A 15,910-nucleotide genomic window follows, 5' to 3' on the forward strand; every position below is an offset into this window, starting at 1 on the left:
TTGCTATAGAGTGCTGATGCAGCCTCAATGCTCAATGCACAGTTCTAGGCAGTAATTACTACATAATCAGAGTTGGGGCTCCCATTGCGATGAATTTTGTATCTCTGGCTTAGGCAAAATTATTCTCAACAAACTGTAATCTATAGAAATTATTTTCCCTTTAAGGAAAAAATTATGTTCTGTAACATTCTTAATCCTAGGCTTATTATGTTAATAATGTGTGATGTTTTACAAGACTGAGCAAGAAAAACTGCTGGGGTAGTTCTGGACAGCTATCAGTACCAGAACAAAATCCAATGTATACAAGAGAAAAAAGTATAATCTTACAAAAAGCAAAGCAAGGACAAAGAGGAAAAGAAGATGAAGATTACAACCTGTTAAGAAATTGAAAAATCTTTTTTATTATCCATTGCGTTAAGCTAATTCTTTGAGCTTTGTGTCTTGTGCTTACTTGACAATAAGTCTGTGCTTTTATGTCTTCATACTACCTATTTGTTAGATACCACGGTTAGATTCTGATAGAATAAGTATATACATGGATTTATTTCCTATATTCCAAAACAGATTAAAATGTCAAATAAAATTTTAAAGTAGAAAACCAAAAGGTACAATCAGGTTCAAAGTCAAAACAAACATGTGGACCAAAAACTGAAGAGTAATATAAATTAATGAATGGGGCTGTTACCCCAGGCACGTTAGTCTCCAGTCCAAAAGCAGGCAGTGACAGCAGCTGAAAATTCAGCCTCTGTGGAGTAACGCTCACTAAATATGCTGTATGTGATAATAAGGGATCAGAGACAGGCTCACTATTTGAAACTACAGGTAGCTGCAGGACAGGAATAATATATATTCCTTATATATATTCCTTATCCTTATTCCTGTCCTTTGCAGTAGGGGCTGTTACCCCCTATTGCAAAATAAGGCTACAAAATGTGCTACCAACCTATTGCCCGGGATCCAGTTCTGTGGAGTTATATTGGCCCAGCAGACAGGAAGACAAAAATATAGCCTCATGATCATGCCTGTCAGGATGAGCAGTATCCCTAAATATATTACAGTGTAACAGCTCTGAAATGATGATACAAAACCTATTGGTAGACTGGGGCAAGACTTGGGTAGAGGTAACCTCAAAATTGCTAGGGAGAGACTTCTGAGTATAGATCAAGAAGTAAAGGAGAAAGAGGGGGGGAAAAAAACTTCAAAATTTCCTTCTACATAAAATGAGCCTGCTAATCTAAATTCCAATACTGTAAGTTTTACCATAAGAGAAATACCATATGTTTTACTATAAGAGAAAATCTTATGGTAAAATTTATCATAAGAGAAAATTACCATAAGAGAAAATCTTATGGCAAAACAGCTATCAAAATTAATAATCAGAACACTAGTTTACTATAAAAAATAATTTTATACAAGTCTGACAGATTTTAAAAGTCAGTGTTTAAGTGTTTAAGATGTTCAAAGAAATAAAGAATTCAAATTCATCAAAAGAGGATAATAAATTATAAAACAAAATCAGGCAGAAATGACACAATACATAGATATGAAAAAGAAACAGACCAGACACAGTTTGACCAAAAAAAAAAAAAAAGGAAAAAGAAACAAATCAACATCTTAGACAAGAAAAATATAGCCACTGAAATAAAAACCTTAACAGATCTGATAATTGCTAGATTGAAAGAGAGAATTACAATATTGAAGGATAGTTTTATCAGTTTGGATAATATACAGTCAGGGTTCCAGCAATTAAACAGTTGTTACACCCAAATTAAGATTATTTCAGGCTGGGTGTGGTGGCTCACGCCTGTAATCCCAGCACTTTGGGAGGCCGAGGTGGGCTGATCACCTGAGGTCAGGAGACCAGCCTGACTAACATGGTAAAACCCCATCTCTACTAAAAATACAAAAATTAGCCAGGTGTAGTGGTGGGTGCCTGTAATCCCAGCTACTCGGGAGGCTGAGGCAGGAGAATCACTTGAACCCAGGAGGTGGAGGTTGCAGTGAGCTGAGATCACGCCACTGCACTCCTGCCTGGGCAACAGAGACTCTGTCTCAAAAATAAAAAATAAATTTAAAAAAAGATTATTTCAGAAGGAATTAAAAAGCACATTAAGGAAACCACAGAGAATAGTGCAGTATCTCAGGATTAGTATAAATGGCAGAGAACTGTGAAGAGAGGGCTGCCTTGAGAGGAGCTGTGACTTTCAGTAAAGGAACGTAGTCAACCCATCAATGGCAATCTTATAGGACTGGGGCCAGGGTAATAAATATCCCCTCAGTCTCTTCCTTCCCTCCTGTTTTCTTTGCTTCCTGCTCAGGCTCTTTTTTGTTTTGTTTTGTTTTTTTTTTTTTTTTTTTTTTAGACAGTCTCCCTCTCTCACTCAGGCTGGACTGCAGAGGCTCACTGTAGCCTCCATCTCCGGGGTCAAACAATCCTCCCACTTCAGCCTCCCCAGTGGCTGGGACTACAGGCATGCATCACCATGCCCAGCTAATTTTTGTATTTTTTGTAGACAGTATCTCACTATATTGTCCAGGCTGGTCTTGAACTCCCAGGCTCAAGTGATCTTCCTGCCTGGGCTTTCCAAAGTGCTGATTACAGGTGTGAGCCACCAAACCTGGCCTTCAGGCTCTTTCTATTGGCCAAAACATTTGGAACTGGAAGGCAAGAGAGCCCACTAATATTGTTCAACCATCCAGAATGGAGTGCAGAATGGAGAATGTTGAAGTAAATCTGGGGAGACAATAGAAGATACTGTGCACAGAAGCTCTTGGCTATGCAAAACAGCACAGCCAACTATGTAGGGGCATTGGTTGGTGATGCGGGGGCAGAGAATGCTGATTATTTCATATAACGAGAAGACAGAACAGTTCCAGGGTTGACTAATTCATCAACTCAATAATAGAACACCAGCTCAACTTCTCTGCAATTTCCTCTGTTTTCTTCTTGGCTGCAGGAGTTCCAAACACTGCATTCTCTTGCAATTATTCCAGAAGATGAAAAAAAGCACCATTTCTTCTCAAGCATCTCTGTTTTAGAGATAAACCACCACCCCTCCCCCCCACCAACACACACACCTTTCTAGGAGTCCTCCCAGCGGACTTTCCCTTACATCACCTTTTTTTTTTCTTTTTAAATCTCTTTGTTATTTTTGGCTAACTGTATAAGAATTCAGAGTGCATTTCCCCCATGGAGCATTATTATTTATGCTCTATGTACTTGTATAGAGTTGCCATCTGTATTATACTTTCGACAAATGTATAGACTTTCCTTGGGCTGTCCAAGACACCAAGCAGCATGTCTAATGTCTAATTTTTTTTCTTTGGGAAAATACGTTCTGAACAAAACATTTCTTTAAAAGTCAGGTTTATTATAGTATAACTAACATACAGTAAGTTCACACTATTTTATTTAGAGATGGGTTCTTGCTATGCTCTCCAGGCTGGTCTCAAACTCTCAGACTGGTCTCAAACCTCCTGGGCTCAAGCAATCCTTCTACCTCAGCCTCCTGAGAAACTGGGACTACAGGCATGTGCCACCATGCTTGGCTAAAATCACACTTTTTAGCATATTGTTCTATAAGTTAAACACATAGAGTCATAACCACCACCACAACCAAAATATAGAACAGTTCCATCACTCCAAAATATTCCCTTATGCCCCTTTGTAGTTGGGTTAGTTTTCTTGTTGCTGCTATAAAAAATTGCCATAAACTTGGTTCCTTAAAATAACACAAACATAGCTCCTCATGTCAGAAGTGTGAAATGAATTGTATGAGGCTAAAATCAAGGTGTTAACAGGGCTGGTTCCTTCTAGAAGCTTCAGGGAAGATATCTGATTCTTGTTCCTTTCAGCTTCCAGGGACTACCAGTATTCCTTGGTTCCTGGCTACATTACTGCAATCTGTGCTATGTCTTCTCCCCTACTAACTCTTTTTTCTCTTTAAGTATCTTTGTGATTAAATTTAGAGCTTACTCAGATAATCCAAGACAACTGCCCCATCTCAAGATTTTCAGTCATATCTACAAAGTCTTTTTTGCTTTATAAGGTAACACTTTCAGGTTCTAGAAATTCGAATGTGGATATCTCTGGGAGGCCATGATTCAGCCTACACAGTAGGCAACCCCTCTGTCCTCCAGCTGCTAGCAACCACTGCTGTTAGTCCTGTCCTATTTTTACCTTTTCCAGAATGTCATATAAATGCAATCATTACAGTAAGGAGCCTTTTGAGTCTGGCTTCCGTCACTTAGCATAATACACATGAGATTCATCCATGTTGTTCTATTTTCAGTAGTTTGTTCTTTTGTATTACTGAATAATTCCACTGCATGGATGTACCACACTTTAACCATTCAAAAGCTGACGAATATTTGTGCTGTTTAGGGTTTTTGACAAGCATGAATAAAGCTGCTATGAACACTGATGTGCAGCTTTTTGTGTGAACATAAAATTTTCACTTCTCTTGAGTAAAACCTAGGAATGAGATTGCTGAGTTGTGTAGTAAGTACACGTTTAGCTTTCTAAGAAACTGACAAACTAAATAAAGACTAAATTATTTGACAGACTAAATAAAAACTTAATTATTTAGTGGTTACCCACTAAATAAAGAAAAAGTGGAAGCAGTAGTAATTAGTTGGACAATATTGTCTACACAATGATAGGATGAATTATCTCTTTTTCTCTTTGTAAAGGCTGGAGTGCAGTGGTGCAATCATGGTCCACTGCAGCCTCAAACTCCTGGGCTCAAGTGATCCTCCCACCTCAGTCTCCCGAGTAGCTGGGAAACAGGGATCAGACCATACACTGTAACTGTCTTTACTCATATTCCCCTTTACATTATTTGGTAACATACTCTTAAGTGTCACTAAAAGTTAAAGCATAGCTATACTTTTATTTGCACACATTCCTTATCCATTCTAATATTCTGGAAGAAATCATTTATTTTCTACAATGGCATTCTATGATATAGAATAAAATAATTTGATTTAGTAGTAACCTTCTTATATATCATAGATCAAAAAGGTATTTTTAAAACCTTCTGTAAGAAATGCTATATTTTCATACACAGAATTTCCTGCCAAACAGGCCAGCTGTCCTCATCATGCTTACTCACTAAAGTGGAATTTGTGGGTGGAGGTATCTTTGCATAAAAGAGTCATGGTAATGTCCAGAACTCCTTCCTTTATGCCCCTGCTATGCCTTTTTATGTATGCATATTAAACTAGACTGCTTACTGATTAGTTTTATTATATAAAGTTTTATGGATTTAATCATAGGTCTCTATGCTTTTCATAAGAAGAACAAAACATGACAAGGTGTTTCCACCTTATGGAAAAAGCTACAAATAAAATATACAAAAATGTTGCACTGAGGTTGTAGTGTAATTTTATTAACAACTTCCAGATACCAAGTGAAGTATAAATATAATTTTTATTTAGAAAGAAGTATCTATAAATAAGTTAACATTTGGTAACTGAAGCTTAACTAAGGTAGAACACTTAAGAATTACAAATGGGATGTGCATCTTACAACATTCAGCTCTTAAAATTTTTTTTGCAATAATTTTACACTTAAAGAAAACATGTACAAACTACCTAGTGCCAAGATCTTGGTTTCTAAATATCATTCTCTAATAAAAGGAATAAAGAAACCTTGAAGAAATAGCTGATTACAGGGCTGGATGAGAGAAAATAGAAGAAAAGGCAAAAGCATCTTGTAGTACCAGAAAGCAAGGTAATGCTCAAAAAACAAAGGAATGGGGCCATGTTAAAGGGCCACAAAAGCCTACCACAGAGAACTCCCCATGGCCAATGCTGGAATAATTTGAGTGACAAAATAAATAATGGCATTATTACACTATACATAATGCCATATTACACTATAATGCAAGGAATAAAATAAATAAACATAAGTCCATACTGTTATTAATACATGATAAATAATAAATAAGAGTGAAATCTTCCTTACAGGATATGTAAGAGATATAGAAACTCCTCCCTCCAGGAGAAACTCAACTGCACCCCCTGACCTCAACTCCTTCCTTTCAGAGTGGGCTGGACTTAGTGACTCCTTTCCAAAGAAAAGAACAAGAAAAATTGGAATTTAACAATAAAGAATAATAGAGATTGGCCCTGGTGGCCCCCACCTGTAATCCCAATGCTTTGGGAGGCTGAGGCAGGAGGATCGCTGAAGGCCAGGAGTTCAAGACCACCTTGGGAAACATAGCAAGACCTTGTCTCTACAAAAAATTTAAAAATAGTTAGCTGAGTGTAGTGGCATGTGCCTGCAGTCCCAGCTACTCAGGAGGCTGAGGCAGGAGGAGCCCTTGAACCCAGGAGTTCAAGGCTACATTGAGCTATGATAGCATCATTACATTCCAGCTTGAGCTATAGAGCTACTTTAAAAAGAGAGAGAGAGAGAAAATGGCAGATTACTACCTTAACTAAGATATCAAGGTTTACCTCACCAGAGAGATCATGTTGATAGCATCTACCCTCTGATATGATGTAATGAAAGGGTACTTCACCTCTGCGGTATTATTTCCAAAAAACAAATAACCCCACTCCAATCATGAGAAATACATAAGGCAAACCAAAACGGAAAAACAGCCTACAAATGTCTCACCAATACTCCTCAAACTGTCAGAGTCACGAAAAACAACACTAAGAAACTATCACAGACCAGAGGAGATTTGAGAGATGTAGCAACTAAATGCAATGTAGTAACCTGAATTGGATCTTGAACAGAAGAGGGATATTAAAAAAATAATAAGTGAAATCTGAATGAAGTCTGGAGTTTAAAAAGACATTAACCGAAAAACAGGTGAAATCCAAATAGTCTGGGGTTTAGATAACAGTAATGTGCTAATGTTGGTTTCTTAGTTTAAAAAAATATACCACAGTAGGCCAGGCGTGGTGGCTCACACCTGTAATCCCAGCACTTTGGGAGGCCAAGGCGGACGGATCACAAGGTCAGGAGATAAAGACCATCCTGGCTAACATGGTGAAACCCTGTCTCTACTAAAAATACAAAAAATTAGCTGGGCATGGTGGCGGGTGCCTGTAGTCCCAGGGAGGCTGAGGCAGGAGAATGGCGTGAACCCGGGTGGCGGAGCTTGCAGTGAGCCGAGATTGCGCCACTACGCTCCAGCCTGGGTGACAGAGCGAGACTCCATCTCAAAAAAAAAAAAAAAAAAGGCACCATAGTAATTGAAAATATTAACACTAGAGGAAACTGAAACTGAGAAGGGTGTATTATATAATAACTTGCTGTACTATTTTTTTCTTTTTCAACTGTGAAAATAGAGTATTCGGTTTTTGTCTCCAATTCCTGGCACAAACTTTATAAAACTCTGGAAGCTTCTTGAGTAACAATGAGGTGGAGGAGAATGTTTTGCTATTCATAGCAAGCTCCTTTCAACCATACCTGAATTTATGCTACTAAGGTGAACAGCCTCAAGATAGAGGCTGGTTGCCAGGGCAACCAACCATGTGATCAGATGGTTCCAACATTCAATCCTTCCCCCAGACCTCTGAGGGAGGGAAGAAAGGGTGGAGACTGTAGTCAATCACCAATGGACAATGATTTAATCAATCATGTCTCTGTAATGGAATCTTCATGAAAACCTTAATCTAACAGGTTCAGAGAGGTTCCAGGTTGAATGCATTAACATGCCAGGAGGCAGAATGTGTCCAAAGCTCCGTGGAGACAGAAGCTCCTGTACTCAAGAACCTTCCAGACCTCACCCTATATGCCTCTTTATCTATTTGCGCATTTGTATCCTTTATAATAAACTGGTAATAGTAAAGTGTGTCCCTGAGTTCTGTAAGCTATTATAATAAATCGTTGAACATGAGGCAGAGGTTATGGGAACTCCCAATTTGTAGTCAAGTTAGTCAGAAGTACTGGAGAACTGAGATTTTGATTGGTGTCTGAAGCTGGAATTGAGGCAGTCTTGTGGGACTAAGCCCTACTTAGCCTGTGGGGTCTGATGCTAACTCTAGGTGGATAGCATCAGAATAAAATTGAATTGCATTGGTGTCCACAGTAAACTGGAGAATTCCTGGTGTGGAAAATTGATACATTTGGTATCAGAAATGTTGTGAGTACAGGACAAATTTTTTCTTCTATCTACTTTTACATATCTTAAATTATTATAAAGTAAAAGTTTATTTTCTATTTTATTATTGTTTTTTAAGGCAGAGTCTTGATCTGTCACCCAGGCTGAAAGGCAGTGTGAGATCCTAGTTCATTGCCACCTTGATCTCCCTGACTCAAGCAATCCTCCTGCCTCAGCCTTCCGAGTACCTGGGACTACAGGCATGTGCCACCACACCCAGCTAGTTTTTTTTAATTTTTAGTAGAGATGAGGTCTTGCTATGTTGTCCAGGCTTGCCTTGAACTCCTAAGCTCAAGCAGCTTCCCAAAATGCTGGGACTACAAGCATGAGACACCAGGTCCAGCCCAGACATTTATTTTTTAAAAACTACAAGGAATTTCCATATACATGTTACTCAGATTCCCCAAACTTAACGTTTTGCCACATTTAACTTATCAGTCTCTTTCTACTCCCTTTATAAAGATATTTTTCATCATTCCCTTTTACTCCTGAATATTTCAATGTATATTTCTGTTAAAAGTACATTTATCAAAATAAGGAAGTTAGCATTAATAAAATACTATCCAATACAGACCATCACATTTCACCAATTGTTTCACTAATGTACTTTATAACAAAAATATGAAAAAAGAGTAATATAAAATAAAAATTGGTTCCATTCTAACCCATGATCCAATCGAGGGTCATACATTATTTTTAATTGTCATACCTCTTTGGACTTCTTTGATCTGGAATGCATTCTTCAGTCTTTGTTTTTCATGACCTTGACATTTTTTAAAAGTACAAACCATTTATTTTGTGAAATGTCCCTCAATTTGGGCTTTACTGATTGTTCTTCATGTTTATGTTCAGGTTATGCATTTTTGCAGTAATACGGCAGAAGCGATGTGCTCTTGTGAATCCTGTCGAGATGCATGCTATTGGTCCCACTACTGTTAGTGTTAACTTTCACAACTTGGTAAAGGTGGTATATGTCATGAATGTCCATTGTATAGTTGCTAATTTTTTTTCCATTTTTGATTAGTATCTTGTGGGGAGATATTTTGAGTATGTAAAAACATCCTCCTTGTAACCAACTCTTCACAAAACACCATAAAATCCATTAATGATTTTTGCCTGAAACAATTCCTGACTAGAATTCTATTCTACATCAACTTGTCTAGCTCCATAAAAGCGCACGTATTTTTCTCACAAATAGGACTTTTTATTTGCCACTATTATAAGTCTGAACTTTAAACAGATTCTTGGACTGGTGGTTCATATCCATCAACTCATTCAACTTTAGCACCTGTCTCATCCCCAGTGGCTTTTCCAGTACTACTACCTTCACCATGAAGCTCCATGAGTTTTCCCAATTCAAACTTGGGCTTCTTCAGCATTTTTACTTTCCTTTTTTTTTTTTTTTTTTTTTTTGAGATGGAGTCTCACTCTGTCTCCCAGGCTAGAGTGCAGTGGCACGATCTCGGCTCACTGCAACCTCTGCCTCCCAGGTTCAAGTCATCCTCCTGCTTCAGCCTCCTGAGTAGCTGGGATTACAGGTGCACACCACCACACCTGGCTTATGTTTTTGTATTTTTAGTAGAGATGGGGTTTCACCATGTTGGCCAGGCTGGTCTCAAACTCCTGACCTCAAATTATCCGCCCACCTCAGCCCCAAAGTGCTGGGATTAGAGGCATGAGCCACTGTTCCCGGCCAGCATTTTTACTTTTCTAACAAAGAAATCATGGAGACGATAAATAGATTGGCAAGACTTTTCTATGTCTTTTCCAATGTTGTCTGGAATCAATTTATTGACCACTTCTTTCAAGTCATTTGTCTGCACCTCTTGGGTCATGATTTCCATCATCTTCTTCCAGATTTGGCAGAATTGCTGGTGCTGAGCATAAGAGGTCATCCATATCTGATTGTTGCGTATTTTAGTAAAGTCAACACAGAACAGATGAAGCAAGTAACTATCAGTAGTCTTGACATCAACAGGAGCTTCGATCATTGTCTGCCATTTTTTGACCATAGAACACATTTTGTTACAAGTAAGATCCATGACATGGAAGTTGGGCAGTTTTTGCCCTGAATGTCTTCAGTAATCAGTTTGAATTTTTCTAAATGCAACTTCATCATTCTGCAAATCAGCAAGACTCACTTCAAACACATGACTCTTGAGGCCATCAGATGCAGTTTTGGTTCCTTGGATCCTGGTGACTAGCGTCTTTCCAACATTTCTTATATTGAATATAGCAGGTGCTTTCACATTATATCAATCTTTCTTAGAAAATAGATCAGCCACTTTCGTCTTGGCTCCGTTCTGCCACCTTTCATAAGGCGCTCGTTCTCGCCAACTGCTGTGGTGCTGCTCATAGAGCCAAAAGGCCATGTTGGTATTTTTATTGAGATTGTCTTTCACAAGTATTTTAAAGCTTTTCTCAAATAGCTTTTACATACTTCTGGTTACATTTATTCCTAAGTATTTTATCTTCCTCATTGTTATTTAATTGGGGTTTCCCTTACCACTCTATTTTCTAACTGGTAGTTATTGATACATATATATATATAAAATATTAATTTCTGAATGCCAATTTTATAGGCTACTAGTTACTGATTTATTATTTGAGTTAGTTTTACCATTGATTTTCTAGTGCAGAAGTCCGCACACTGTATCTTTTCAGTAAAAACATCAGACTGTAAATATTTCATTTTTGTGTGCCAAAAAGTTCCTATCACAACTGTTCAACTCTGCTGGTGTAGTGCAAAAGATGACAGAGGCAATACAAAACCAAGTATATATGGCTAAATTTGGCTCTCAGTTTGCTAAACCCTGCTCTAGGGTTTTCCAGATATACTATCATATCATCTGCAAATAGAGATAGTTTTATTTCTTCTGTTCTGTTGTACTTCTACTGATTCCTCTTGTTTAACTGTATTGGCTAATATTCCCACTAATATGATGAATAATAGCGTAATTACTAGATATCCTTGCCTTGCTCCTGATGGTACTAGTAAAAATGTCCTTGGTGTTTTCCATTATGATGATGACTTTAAGGTGTGTGTGTGTATATATACATATACCTATACATCAAAGGTGTGTATATATATTTATCATGTTAAGAAAATACCCATCAATTCCTATTTTCTTGAGTGCTTTTATCAGAAGATGTTGATTTTTGTTAAAGGTCTTTGCAGCATCTACGGAGATAATTATATGATTTATCTCTATATTTATTAATATCGTATATTAATGGATTGCCTAATATTGAAACAATCTTGTGTTTTTGGAATACAGTTGACCCTTGAACAATGTGGGGGCAGCGGTGCTGACTCCCCACTCAGGTGAAAATCTGCACATAACTTTTGACTCCCCAAAAACTTAATAATTGCCTACTATTGACCAGAAGCCTTACCTATAACATAGTCAATTAACACATATTTTTTATGTTACATACAATACTGTATTCTTACAATAAAGTAGGCTAGAGAAAAGGTTATTAAGAAAATCATAAGGGAGAGAAAATACATTTACAGTACTGTACTGTATTTACTGATACTGTAAGTTTATGTCATCTGTTTACAAGATTGTTTACAGAATTGCCTGTCTGAAATGGAAAAAAGGCATCTGCAGCTGCACACCTCAATCTGTAGTACATCTCAAGCAATTTGACTTTTTATTGTAATGTCATGACTTCACTGCTTCTTGGTAGCAACTCCAGCATCAGTAGTAGCGCTTGGTATGGATCCTATAGTGTTACTCAAGGTTTACGGTATTACACTAAACAGGATAAAGAATACATGAGAATTGCAAAAGATCACTTTTTACTGTGATACAGTGCCATTTACTGAAGAGATGAACTGCTCATCTGGAGATGATAAGTATCATAAGGACTTTTAAGCATATACTATGAACACTTGAGCTCACCACAATAGCAATAGGAGGCAGCTGCAAAATTACTACAGCAGTACAACGTGCTACAATTAACTTTATGCAGTTATTAATACTGCATCATTCTGCTTGCTTACATTTCTCTCCACTGTGAATGATGCCATGTATGATCTATGTTTATATGTGTGAGTTTTGACAAACTTTAACTTTTTATATCAGATTTGTGTATATTTTATGGTAGCAAATGATAAAATAGACTAGTACCTACATATATTTCATGCATTCATGATATACCTAACTTTTTCTTAATTTTTTTTTTCTTTTTGAGATGGAGTCTCACTCTGTTGCCCAGGCTAGAGTGCAGTGGCACAATCTCAGCTCACGGTAACCTCTGACTCCCAGGTTCAAGCGATTCTCCTGCCTCAGCCTCCCGAGTAGCTGGGAGTACAGGCATGCACAGTACCATGGCCAGCTAATTTTTTGTATTTTTAGTAGAGACGGGGTTTCACCATGTTGGCCAGGCTGGTCTTGACCTCCTGACCTCAGGTGATCTGTCCACCTCAGCCTCCCAAAGCGCTGGGATTACAGGCATGAGCCACTGTGCCTGGCTTCTTAATTTTTTTCAATATTTCTAGGCTATGTGGTTCATCTGCAAGTTTTTTCAAATTGTCACAAATCTTCAGAAAATATTCCAATATATTTATTGAAACAAGTCTGCAGAATCTGGGCATGGTGGCACACGCCTGTAATCGCAGTTACTCAGGAGGCTGAGGCTGGAGGATCACTTGAGGCCAGGAGTTCAAGATCAGTCTGGGCAACATAGTGAGGCCTGTCTCTTTAAAATAAAAAATTAAAAAATAAAAAAAATCTACAAATAAATGGACCTGTGCAGTTCAAACTTGTTTTGCTCAAGGGTCAACTATAAATCCCATATGGTCATAATATGTTATTTTATTTTAGAGACAGAGTTTCATTCTGTCACCAAGGCTGTAGCACAATGGTACCACAGCTCAGTAGTACTATCGAGTACAATAGCTCACAGCCTTGAACCCCTTGGCTCAAGCCATCCTCCTTTCTCAGCTTCCCAAGTAGCTAGGACTACAGGTACGTGCCACCATGCCAGTTAGTTTTCAAATTTTTTTGTAGACATAGGGTCTCACTGGTCTTGAACTCCTGGCTTCAAGTGATCCCCCTGTGTTGACCTCCAAAAGCACTGGGTTTATAGGTGTAAGCCACCATGCCCAGCTTATTTTCCTAATATATGACATTGGAATTTGTTTGTTAATATTTTATTTAGTAATGGTATCAATACATACAATTGATATTGGTTTGTAATTTTTTTTCTTTTTTGTGCTGTCTTTAGGAATTGGTATTATCCACGTTCAATGCTCAGCACCAGTTTACGGAGCATTGAGAATATCTTTGAGTGTTTCACAGATTATCTCTATAAAACCATCTGGGACTGGTGCTTTTTTATGAGGTGGATCCTTGATATTCTTTTCTATTTCTTCTACAGAAATTAAACTTTCTCAAATGTGGCCAATTTTGATGAAATATATTTGCCTTAAAAATAAACTTTTTTTTTTTTTTTTTGAGACAGGGTCTCACCCTGCCTCCCAGGCTAAGCGCAATGGTGAGATCACGGCTCACTGCAGTCTCCACCTCCAAGGCTCAAGCGACCCTCCCATCTGAGTCTCCCAAGTAGCTGGAACCATAGGCATGTGCCACCATACCTGGCTAAGTTTTTATTTTTTGTAGAGTCAGGGTCTCACTATGTTGTCCAGGCTGGTCTTAAACTCCTAGATTCAAGGGATCCTCACACCTCGACCTCTCAAAGTGTGAGTCATTGCACCTGACCATCTTTTTTTTTTTTAAGAGATGGGGTCTCATTATGTTGCCCAGGCTGGAGTACCGTGACTATTCACAGATGCAGCCTTAAACTCCTGGTCTCAAGCAATCCTCCTTCCTCAGCCTCTTGAGTAACTGGGACTGACAGGTGTGTACTACTGTGCCCAGCTGAAAATTACTTTTTTCATTTAAGTTTTCAAACTTATTTGGAAAGAAAAGTAGGTTCTTATATTTTTCAAAATTGAGGTATAATTTACATATCATAAAATTCACCCCTAGGTTTTCAAGTGTTGTGTCTCCCTCCCCAACTAAATTCACGTGTGGAAGTCCTAACACCTCTAGTACCTTAGAATGTGATTGAATTTGGAGATGGGACCTTTAAAGAGACAAGTAAGGTAAAATGTCATATATGTGGGCCCTAATTCAATATGACTGGTGTCCTTATAAGAGGAGGTTAGGACACAGACAACACACAGACCAAGGGGTGACCATGTGAGGCCACAGGGAAGTTAGCCATCTACAAGCCAAAAAAGAGGCCTGAGAATGAAAACAACCCTTGAGACATTTTGACTGTGGACTTCTAGACTCCACATGGTGAGAAAATACATTTCTGTTGCTCCAGCCACCAGCCTGTAGTATTATTTGTTATGACAGTCCTAACAAACAAATACATAAAATATATAATCCAGTGGCTTTTAGTATATTCACAAGTTCATAAAACAAACACCACTATCTAGTTGCAGAACATTTTCATCACCTCAAAAAGAAACCCTATACTCATTAGCAGTCACTCCTACCTCTTGCTTTTCCCAGTACCTGGGAACCACTTATCTGTTTTGTATCTCTATGGATTTGCCTATTCTGGACAGTGATATAAATGGAATAATACAATGTGACCTTTTATGTTTGGTTTCCATCTCTAATGATAATGTTTTCAAGGTTCATCCATGTTGCAGAATGCAGCAGAACTTCATTCCTTTTTAAGGCTAAATAATATTCCACTGGATGGATATACCACATTTTGTTTATCCATTCATCCATTGTTGCACATTTCAGTTGTTTCCACATTTTGACTACTATGACATGAACATTTGTGTATAGGGTTTTGTGTGACATGTGTTTTCAGTCCTCCTGAGTATATACTTAGTAACGATATTGCTGAGTCATATGGTAATTATAATTAAACTTTTGAGGACTGCTAAACTGCTTTCCCAAACAGCTGTACCATTTTACATTCCTAACAGCAATATATGAAGGTACCAACTTTCCACATCCTCATCAACATTTTTTACTGTCTAGGTTTTTTATTGTAGCCATACTAGTGTGTGTGAATAAATACTTCCCTTGTGGTTTTGATTTACATTTCCCTAATGACTGCTGAGGCTGAGCATATATTTATTGTCTATTTTTTATGCATTTATTGACTATTTTTATATCTTCTTTAGAAAAATATCTATTTAAATCCTTTGCCAATTTTACAATAATGATTGTAAGCTATTTTACAATTAGATTATTTGTGTTTTTATTGTTGAGTTTTAAGAGGTTCTTTATTCTGGATACAGGTGCCTTGTCATATATAGGGTTTACAACCTTTTTCTCACATTCTATGTGTTGTCTTTTCGCTTGCTTAGTGGTATCCTTTGAAGCAAAAGGTTTTTCTTTGTTTTACTTTATGAGGTCCAATTTATCTAGTTTTCTTTGGTTGCTTATACTTGAAGGTGTCATATCTAAAAAAAAAACCACTAGTAAGTGTGAGGTCAAGAATACTTACATGTAATATTCACATTACAATTTTTTCTACAAGTTGTATAGTTTTAGTACTTAAAGTTAGATCTTTAATCCATTTTTAAATGAATTTTTGTGCATGGTGTGAGGTAGGGGTCCAACTTCATTCTCTGCATGTCAATTTCCATTTATCCCAGCATCATTTGTTAGAGAGGTTTTTCTTCCCCCATTGAATTATCTTGGCATTCTTGAAGAAAATGAATTGACCATAAATATAAGGGTCTAGTTATAAAGTCTCAGTTCTATTCCATTGATCTATATATCTTTTTTCATTTTTTATTTTTA

General features: G+C 37.6%; 1 protein-coding gene and 1 pseudogene across 2 annotated transcripts in view; both read right to left on the reverse strand.

Moving 5' to 3' along the window:
- The window catches only part of BAZ2B (bromodomain adjacent to zinc finger domain 2B), a 399,198-nt gene that overhangs the window by 366,638 nt on the left and 16,650 nt on the right, over positions 1 to 15,910 (reverse strand). The window lies entirely within an intron of this gene.
- LOC134728679 (small ribosomal subunit protein eS1-like) overlaps positions 1,287 to 15,910 on the reverse strand; it is a 31,190-nt pseudogene continuing 16,566 nt past the window's right edge. The window contains exons 3-4 of the transcript XR_010109328.1: positions 9,794 to 15,567; positions 1,287 to 9,535 (exon numbers count right to left, since the gene is read on the reverse strand). The product of XR_010109328.1 is annotated as a small ribosomal subunit protein eS1-like (transcript). The remainder of the gene's footprint in view (positions 9,536 to 9,793; positions 15,568 to 15,910) is intronic.

Source organism: Pan paniscus, chromosome 13, assembly GCF_029289425.2.
Source record: "Pan paniscus chromosome 13, NHGRI_mPanPan1-v2.0_pri, whole genome shotgun sequence".
Lineage (NCBI taxonomy): Eukaryota > Metazoa > Chordata > Mammalia > Primates > Hominidae > Pan > Pan paniscus.